Source organism: Phyllostomus hastatus, unplaced genomic scaffold, assembly GCF_019186645.2.
Source record: "Phyllostomus hastatus isolate PE091 unplaced genomic scaffold, TTU_PhHast_1.1 phas_contig_57, whole genome shotgun sequence".
NCBI lineage: Eukaryota > Metazoa > Chordata > Mammalia > Chiroptera > Phyllostomidae > Phyllostomus > Phyllostomus hastatus.
The window spans coordinates 4,015,225-4,025,341 of record NW_025333912.1 but is presented as its reverse complement, the minus strand read 5'-3'; the positions used below and the strand labels follow the sequence as shown (position 1 = coordinate 4,025,341).

Below are 10,117 nucleotides of genomic sequence, written 5' to 3'. Positions count from 1 at the left end.
TGTCACCCAGTAGTTCTCATTGCAGGGCTGTTGCTGATACCTGCTGTGTCAGGCTGGCTGGCTTTCTCCCTTCCTGGGACTTATTTTTCCCCCTGAGGCAGAATTAATGTCCCTTATTCTACCACAAACCCTTTTGAGGCAGGGGCCCCCATTCGCATTTTTTTTCCTAATTATTCTTTCTTCACAGAGGAGCCCTCCAGGGCCCAGAGAGGTAATTTTACCAAAGTCATAGCAAGGGGCAGTGTCAACATTCAAACCCAGGTCTGTCTGACTGCACCACCCCTGTGCTCTCTGTGACATGTCTTTGTTGGTCCTCTGCCTTGGCCTATGGAGGATTGTGAAGCCAGGCGGCAGAAGAAGAGGTTCTGGAGGTCCTGCATATCAGTGCCAGATGGCTCTCTGCTACCCAACTCAGTGTCCCTTTAACCCTGTGCCACACCATTGTTTCTTCCAGGTCCCCTGGGACCCCCTTCTCGCTTCCTCTTGTTTCCCATATGTTGTTCCTCTGTCCAGGCCTCAAGGCTACTCTCGGTAGAGAACGAATTTTTGTTGAAACCAAATGGGTTAACTTTGGTGCCACAATCTCAGCATATCAGCTCATCCCCAAGTGACCCAGCTCCTGGGTTCTTAAAAATATACACACACCTGCATGCGTACACACATCAGACTGGCATCTCTGTTAGGAAAAAAGAAAATGAAACAGCAGTTTGGGAGCAAATTTTGCTAATTCCTACCCCATTGAAGAAGAAGCAAGCAAGCTTCTATACACAGAAAATGGGAAACTGGTCTACGGCTACACCACCCTGAATGCGCCCGATCTCGTCTGATCTTGGAAGCTAGGCAGGGTGGGGCCTGGTTAGTACTTGGATGGGAGAAGGTGGGAAACTGCATTTCAGACAAACTGAGTGCTTAGAGAAAACCAAGGGAGTGCAGGACAAGTGTGGACAAGTGAGTGTCAAGAAAGGAGAGAGTCATAGTGGTGTGAGGAGGTGGGGACAGCATTGGAAGGATGGGGATAAATGGAGCAAAGCCGCGAATGTTGACATCTCCTCGGATTAAAGCAGCATCTGTGACTATAAATGTGGAGATGACTGGGATCCACAAAGCAAATCTTAAATGTCCCTCCTTGGAAAGAGAATGGTTGTGGATAGAATATCTTAGTAATGGGTCAGTAACAAGAAAACCTGAGAGAAATTCCTTCTTAGGGAAGAGCAGGTGGGTTCTATAGCCATCATCCTTTTTGATTAGACGTTCATCAAAGGGAGAAGCATGGCAGCTCTGGCATTACCTGGGAGGTTTTACTCCGTGCTATTCAGCAGAACCTCCACCTTCCCCCTCCTCAACGCCATGGGTGCCCTGTTCTTCCAGCACACCTTCCGTAAAGGCCTGGACGCGATCTATGAACACATCATCCAGGGGAAGCTGTGGAAACGCATCAAGCACAAGTGTGGGCACTAGTTCCTCAGAGGCTCCTATGAAGGCCAGAAGGACCAGGTCTGCCCACCAGCTGTTTGCCCAGAACCAGGGCCTCAGCTTGAGATGAGGCTCACATCACTCTCCATGGACCGCTTTTAGCTGTTGTTATGAAATGGCTTCACCTGACAGATTCTTTAACTTCTATGTTTGAAGCATGTTTAGTCAGAGTCATTAGCAAATAAATGTAAATGTCCTTGGAAAAAACAAAAACAAAAACAAGTTAAGGTTTTGGCTGGATTCCTGCGTGTAAAAAGACCAGTGGTGAACTGGCATAGCTAAGGGACCTGCCTGGCTGCTCCTCAGTTCATGCATAGGAGCAATGCGGGGTGGAGGAGGGGTGGGTGTGACCGTGGGCCTGGAGGTGAGCATAGACAAACACTTTAACATGCACACCCAGAAGCTGATTTTTCCAAAATCTATAGTGATTTTATTTATTTTTTAAATGAATTTTATTGATTATGCTATTACAGTTGTCCCATTTTCCCTTGACTCCCCTCCACCCTGAACACCCTCTCCCACCCACATTCCCACCTTTAGTTCATGTCCATGTGTCATACTTATAAGTTCTTTAGCTTCCATATTTCCCATACTATTCTTACCCTCCCCCTGTCTATTTTCTACCTACCATCTATGCTACTTATTCTCTGTACCTTTTCCCCCTCTCTCCTCCTCCCGCTCCCCTGTTGATAACCCTCCATGTGATCTCCATTTCTGTGGGTCTGTTCCTGTTCTAGTTGGTTGCTTAGTTTGCTTTTGCTTTTGTTTTAGGTGTGGTTGTTAATCATTGTGAGTTTGTTGTCATTTTATTGTCCATATTTTTTATTTTCTTTTTCTTAGGTAAATCCCTTTAACATTTCATATAATAAGGGCTGGGTGATGATGAACTTCTTTAACTTGATCTTATCTGAGAAACACTTTATCTGCCCTTCCATTCTAAATGAAAGCTTTGCTGGATAGAACAACCTTGGATGTAGGTCCTCACCTTTCATGACTTGGAATACATCTTTCCAGCCCCTCCTTGCCTGCAAGGTTTCTTTTGAGAAGTCAGCTGACAATCTTATGGGAACTCCTTTGTAGGTAACTGTCTCCATTTATCTTGCTGCTTCTAGGATTATCTCCTTCATTTTAATCTTGGCTAATGTAATTATGATGTGCCTTGGTGTGTTCCTCCTTGGGTCCAACTTTTTTGGGACTCTCTGAGCTTCCTGGAAGTCTCTTTCCTTTGCCAGATTGGGGAAGTCCTCCTTCATTATTTGTTCAAATAACTTTTCCACTTGTTGCCCTTCCTCTTCTCTTTCTGGTACCCCTATAATTCAGATGTTGGAACGTTTAAAGATGTCCTGGAGGTTCCTAAGTCTCTCCTCATTTTTTTTTTTGAATTCTTGTTTCTTCATTCTTTTCTGGCTGAATGTTTCTTTCCTTTTTCTGGTCCACACTATTGATTTGAGTCCCAGTTTCCTTCCCATCACTATTGGTTCCCTGTATATTTTCCTTTATTTCACTTAGCGTAGCCTTCATTTTTTCATCTAATTTGCAACCAAATTCAACCAATTCTGTGAGCACCCTGATTACCAATGTTTTGAACTGTGCATCTGATAGGTTGGTTATCTCTTCATCACTTAGTTGTATTTTTTTCTGGAGCTTTAGTCTCTTCTTTCATTTGGGCCGTTTTTTTTGTCTTGTTGCACCTGTTATGTAGTGAGGGGCAGAGACTTAGGTGTTCACCCAGGCAAGGTAACCCACGTCCCTGGGTTGTGATGCTGTATGTGGGGAAGGGGTCCCAGAGGGAACAGTGGTGCTTGTTGTGCTCTCTGCTGGATTTCAGTCACTTCCCCCCCACCTCTCACAAGCAAGTTGGGTCCTTCTAGCACTGATTCCCATGTGGGTGGGTTTGTGTACGTTCTAGGACCGTGTGGGTTTTTCCAATGAACTCTCCTGTGAGGCTGGGAGTTTCTCCTGCTGCCTGAGCCCCCACAGGTGTTTTTGATCAGTGGTTTGAGGCTTTATTTCCCCATGCTGGGGCCCTGGGTTACATAGTCCATTCCACTCCTCAGTTGTTCCTCCTGGTTTATCTACATGCAAATGTGGGACTGCCCAGTCTGCAATGCTGCCTTGCCGGCCAGCTGCAGCCTTATGCACCCCGCTCCATAATCTGCTGCCTTTCCGGCCAGCTGCAGCCTTATGTGCCCCGCTCCATAATCTGCTGCCTCACTGGGTCTGACAGCTGCTGCCTTGCCCACCCCGGTTCTCCAGCCACCGCCTTGCCACCAGTCCTCTGCCCAGCTGCTCGGCTCTGCTCCTCTTTCCAGTCTGGACGAATGTGTCTTCTTAACTCCTTGGTTGTCGGGCTTCCATACAGTTCAATTTTCCGTCAGTTCTGGTTGGTTTTTTTTTTTGTTTTTAAATTGTTGTTGTCCTTTCTTTGGTTTTGCGAGGAGGCACAGTGTGTCTACCTATGTCTCCATCTTGGCCCGAAATCCAAAATTTATAGTGATTTTAAAAAGTAGAGTGTTTAGAAGTTTGCAAAATGCTTTCACATCATCTTACTTAAAAACCTTACCATGTGGGAAGGACAAGCATGGAAATGAGCATTTCTTTCAGATAAGAAAATTGGGACTTAAGTGGGTAGAGTGAAACCCAGCTCAGATAGCTTCAAAGTGGTGGCACCAGGGTGGAATCGTCAATTTCAAGTCTATTTCACTTCAGACGAACATGGGTGTTGCTCCGGAGATGGGATTGCAGGTCTCCTTTCTCCAGGAATCAACACCTAAAGGAAACTAAGTTTCTGTGAGCAAGGAAGAAGGGGACAGATGAGAATGAATTGGTAGCTACAGATGCCTGTTGCACATTTTTTTTTCAATCAGTCCTATACAGAGAGACCTTCAGGTTGTTTCCAGTTTTTTTGTTTATGCACACACACTTCGATAAATAGCTCTGCACACATATTATTACCCTGGGGTGCTTTCATTTCATAGGTTAGATTTCCCAGAGTGGGACTGCTGGTGCCAAGGGCACGTGCATTTTGTTTTAATATGTCCTGTCCAATTCTTGCCAAAAATATTATGGCATCCACACTCCCCGGCAATGGGTGGGAGAGCCAGTCTCCCTGCATCTCTCCATCTTATTTTCCATCGTACTCTGCCACCATTGTTTTGGAAAGCATTTGCTGGCTGCCAAGCAGACAAGTTTATTGTGACCCACTGAGTTAGTACAGATGCTTCTTGACTTACAGTGGGGTTACATCCCAATAAACCAATCATAAGCTGAAAATAGCATAAGTTGGAAATGCATTGAATACACGTAACCTTCCAAATGCCATAGCTTAGCCTAGCCAGCCTTCAATATGCTCAGAACATTACCCTACAGTTGGGCAACATCATCTAACACAAAGCCTATTTTACAATAGTGTTGAATATTTTATGTAATTTACTGAATTCAGTACTGAACTTGAAAAACAGAATGGCTTTTTGGGTGCTCATCATTAATGTGCACAGCTGAAAGTTCACTGGGTATGAGAATGTTTGAAGCATTGCACTAAAATGAATTGCTGGATTATTGTGATGCTACAGAGACAGAGTCATCAATTTTTCCCTGTTCTGATGATGCTGGGGAATAGCTGGTGGGAGGCACTGAGCATGGACACTTGGTGAAAGCTTAGCAAGCATAGTCTTTAGTGCATCACTTTCACACAATTGTAAAATCAGAAAATCATAAGTCAAGCCATCGTAAATTGGGGACCATCTGTACTAGTTAAATACCTTCAGATATTTGACTCCTAAAAGATATCTGTCCTCCTGATCCTCTTCCCTCTTTTTAAAAGAAGTCTGTGCCCTTATTGGCTACTTCAGAGGGATAAAGCAGGAGGAGTAGGTGGCCACGATGCTGGGCCTTAACATCTTCGCTGGCTTGCAGGTGATGGAGAGCTTGCCCAGATAGTGGCTGATTGGCTTGATTTCTGCCTGATTGAGGGTCTTGTCCTTGCACATGCCCACCATGCTGCCCAGCTCACCATCTCCAGCAGGATGATCACATTCCATAGGTGCGTCTTCATCGTCTCGGGCTTCACTTTAGACAGCACTTCCTTCTTGGCCTTGCACAGGTGCTTCAGCAGCGAGAGCTGCTTCCTCTGCAGGCCTCAGTTCAGCTGCTGCTGCTGCTGGACCCTGTACAGCTGCATGAGCTGCTCGTAGGACGTGTCAAGCAGCTGGTTGAGACCCATGCTGCAGTAGGTGAACTTGCAGGATGTCTGTTTCTTCTGTTCCACTTCCGCCATCTTTCCGGTTCTTCAGAAAGGACTGAGGGTCTATTCTTAAATGACAAATGAGGCTGGTCTGGGGTTGACGGGTTTCACCAAAGCTGCATTTGTCACAATCTGTAAAACTTGAGTTTGGATTCTCAGTTTGCTGCTTTATGAGGTTCTTTCTCTTCTACTGGTGCTTACACTCTAATGCGCCTTACCCTTGTGTGTAATCACTGGTCCTGAGACACTTCTTTTTATTATTATTATTTTTTTAATTTTAATCATTGTTCAAGTACAGTTTTCTCCCTTTTACTCCCAATCCAGCCCACCCACCCAACCCTCCCCACTTCCCTCCCAATACCACTCTCCCCCTAGTTTTTTTCCACGTGTCCTTTAAATTTGTTCCTGTAAACCCTTCCCTCTGAGACACTTCTTAAAGCATTCCCCATATCTCATGTGTTTATCCTTCTTAGAATGTAACCATGGGGAATTGTAACCCACCCCACCATTCTTTTGACATTGTTTCTATAAATGCTGACTGTAACTAATATGTAGCTTGTAGATAAACAGCACGTTTGTATAAGAATCCTAGGGACTAACTTCAAAAATACAGACTCCAACCATCAGTCATCCCAGCTCTGAAAGATTTGCTGACCTTCAACTGTAGAACCAGGATGATGTAGTGTCAGAATGACAAAACCAGGATGATGCACACCAGACCATCGCTTGATCACTTCCGAGGTCCTTGTCGGAGTGAACTGTGCTGGCCTGCATGTAGAGAACTCTTCGACCCTGTCTCCTTGATCTCTTTGTTTTGCTTTCCCTCTCCCTCCTTATATAAACCTCGGCCTGCACTGAGACGTTAAGATGGGCTTTGAGACTCGAGTCCCCCACCTTCTCAGGTGATCAGCACTCCAATAAACCACTTTTCTTTCCACACTACCTGTCTCCTGGTTTTGGCTTTTCTTGTGGCAGGCAGCCGGACCTGCGTTTGGTTACAAGAATATATTGAAAGGTTTTTGTTTGTTCTCTTTCTGCTTTGATTTTGGTTTTTGCCTTTGAGCAGTTCAGAGAGATGTGCCAGGAGTCTGCCATGTTGGTCACCTGTCTGGCCGGGAGCAGCTGCTGTTTAACAGCAATATTCTCGATGCTGGAGGAAGGAGGTTGTGAGAGAAGGCTGAGGTTCAGACATGTCTCTACTTTGCCAATTCAAAGCCTACCTTGCAGGCAGTGGTCAAGGGTCTTTTTCAGCCATTGTTCCACATGGCAAGTGGGAATGACGAGTGCCTGGTAAACCACAAGCCATTCAGGATCTCCACACAGTTCCCAGACGTCCTTTGCCTCAGCACCAATGCCTATATTTGTATGCTTATGTTAACAGCGGGGTTCTTTATCACTGGCTATCTTGTTCCAGGGATCAGTTCTCAGATACAGAAAACATCACATTTTCTAGGATCACATTAAGAATCTGAGTTTAAGAAATTTCTGATAATATTTGCAAGACTGTTTATTCCAAGTGTTGATTTTTTTTAAATATGTGTGAATGCATCAACCGTTGGAAATTTTTGTCTGAATGAGCATAAATTAGTGTCATCAACATTTTAGTTTGATAATTCAAGTAGAACAAAACCTTTTCCCCCTCAAATATGCATGTTTATGCCTTTCATTCAAGCTTCCCTCTGTTTAGCTATCTCACTTTGTAGCTTACTTCATCAACCTGAGTGTCTTAAATTTTATGCACAAATTTGATTTTTATAATTTGAATACTTTCAATATATCTTTATTGTGGTCTTCCACTGTATGATGCACTAAACAGGTTAGAATGAATCACAAAAATTTTCTAGGTACTGCCATTAAAGTCTTGGTGAAACCAACACTTGTTCTATGTAATTTGGGGATAAGAGTTAGTTGATGGCAGTACAGCACAATAAGTTCTGTGTTTGAATCCAATCCTGCCTCCAACTGTATGACCCTTTCTACTGTGTTTTGGGATTACTTATATGTAAAGTGGGGGTAAAAATTGTGCCTACCTCATGGGTTATTGGGGTGATTAAATGAGATAATACATACGAAGTGCTTAGAAGAAAGTATCCAGCCATGTAATATGAAAAATGGAGATATTTAATGAAGAAGATTTAAGAAACATTGCATATAGGACAATAATGCCTCAGTCATCCTTCAAAGTAGGCACCTTGGGACCTCACACAGTTCTCCCATCTGCCATCAGCTGCCCTGAAGTATTTTCCTGAATCTCATCAATGGTCTGAAATCTCTTTCCTTTTATAGGTGATTTTTGTTTTGGGAAAAGCCAGAAGTCACAGGGCACCAAATCTGGGCTGTAGCGGGGCTGAGTCACCTGGGTGATTTGATGTTTCACCAAAATAGTCTGTTTAAGATGTGATGCACGAGCGGATGCACTGTTGTGATGAAGCTGCCAATCACCAGTCACCCATGGCTGTAGCCTTCTGAATCATCTGAATAGTTTCTGTGGAGGAATGTTCAAGAAGCTTAATGCAATATTTGATGCAGACTCCTTGCTCTACTTGCTCAGCCATTTTTAATGTGAGGGCCACATAGTACACATGCTCACTCAATTGCGTCTACTGCCCCCATTGATTAGTTCAGTGAAGTCATTGTTCATGCATGAGCATTCCAGTCCACTCTCCTTGGTTACCAATTTACATCGATGTCACACAAACTGTTCTCGTTATATTAACAATGGCTGGACTTTTTCTGGACAGACCTTGTATGTTGCTACCATTTTGGAAGAGAAGGTAGTTTTGAGTAGAGAGTGTTTTGTTCCTCTGCATGGAAAGTGTGTTCTTCCTCTGGTTCAGCAGTGCTAACCGATGGGGAGGAAGGAGGCCAGGAGAGAAGATGTGCCAGACCCCAGGGAGCTGTGCATGTGACTGTGTGTATGTGTATGAATGTTAAAAATGTAGACCGAAGAGGGATATTAGACTGTGTGAATTATAAAGGGTCAAGAAATGAGAGGACTAATGAGAACAAAGAACGTATTCCTAAGGGGTAAGGAAGTGGGGAATGTCAGCAGGCGAGACCCTGGTTGCAGAGAGACAGTATCACACTCAAGGTCTTTGGGGAAGGTGGAACCATGAAATGTGGTCCAGCGGTGGCCATGATACTGTGGAACGAAGGTCAGCAGGGTGTAGGAGAGCCCAGAAGAGGGTGGTTGGGGTACGGGATTGGTCATTGACATGAAGGCTAAGGTCACTGAGGGTAACAGGGAAAAGAGAAAACCGTGAACCCAGAAGCAGCAGGGGCCTGGAGAAGGTGGTGTAACCAGATGATAAGGACTGGGCTGGCATGACTGAGTGGCGCGCCTGTACTTGACGTGCTCCCCCTTCCCCTTTGTGTTGAGGAGCCTGGGAAGAGGCAAGGCAATGCAAGATAGGATGTCAGGTTTGGGTTAAAGTGAGGGAAAAATTCAGAGTAAATGGACAATGAAGTGGGTTTCTATAGGCTACTGTAGAGAGGTAGGGAGTTAAGAGCGAGCCAGTGGAAGATTAGACACAACTGGTTAGAAATGAGGATTTGTGTGGGGTGTTCACATGCATGCAGTTAGTACTGGTGGAGGAGCTGAGATGTAGAAAAAGAGGAGGCAGTTTAAAAGATCTCTCCTTGGAGAGTCTGTGGCCATAGCAAACAAGAGTAGGTGAAAGAAAAAGGAAAGAAGGAAAGAAGGGAAGAAAGAAAGAAAGAAAGAAAGAAAGAAAGAAAGAAAGAAAGAAAGAAAGAAAAAAGAAAAGAGAAAAGAAAAGAAAAGAAAGAAAAAGAAGAGGAAATGAATCTACTGAATTATTTTCCTCCAAAGAGAAGTGGAACATTTAATTCCTTGGTGGTCTGAGTAGCCACTGGCCTCTCCCTCCCAATGGCCTGACCCCCAGCCCACCCTCCCACCTCTCTCCCCACCCCTCTTTCTTAGCTCTCAGTGCTGGCGTGATAGGTTGGTTTCAGGAGGACAGGAACCACATTCATGTGGTGTTGTCATCTGGCTGTCCCCAGACACAGATGAGACCTACCTGCTGCAGGACACTCCTTGGTTTCTGCTAATGCTGAAGTGAGCAGAATGGCTAATTCATTCCTGGCACCTCTGGGGACCATGAGTTCACCACATCATTAAAGGAAGAAGAATAAACAGGAATAGGGGAGCTGCTTCAGAGTTAAGTAAACCTCTGGCACTTGCTGCCTCCTACACATATTCAGAGAGACAAAGGGACCCCAAAGGGCCCACAATTTCTGGCTGCCACCCTCTCCACCCTTTCCCTCTCCACAGCCAGCTCTGGGCCAGCTGCTCCCAGAGGTGCACACAGAGACCGCAGCAGCAGCCCTCCTGCCAGGCTTCTCATGCACCTGTAGGTACCGCTCTGCATCTCAACTCTG

The 10,117-nt window shown here is 44.9% G+C and overlaps 1 pseudogene; it reads right to left on the bottom strand.

Moving 5' to 3' along the window:
* Positions 1-5,315: 5,315 nt before the first annotated feature.
* On the bottom strand, positions 5,316-5,749 carry LOC123824487 (annotated as a pseudogene).
* Positions 5,750-10,117: the final 4,368 nt, after the last annotated feature.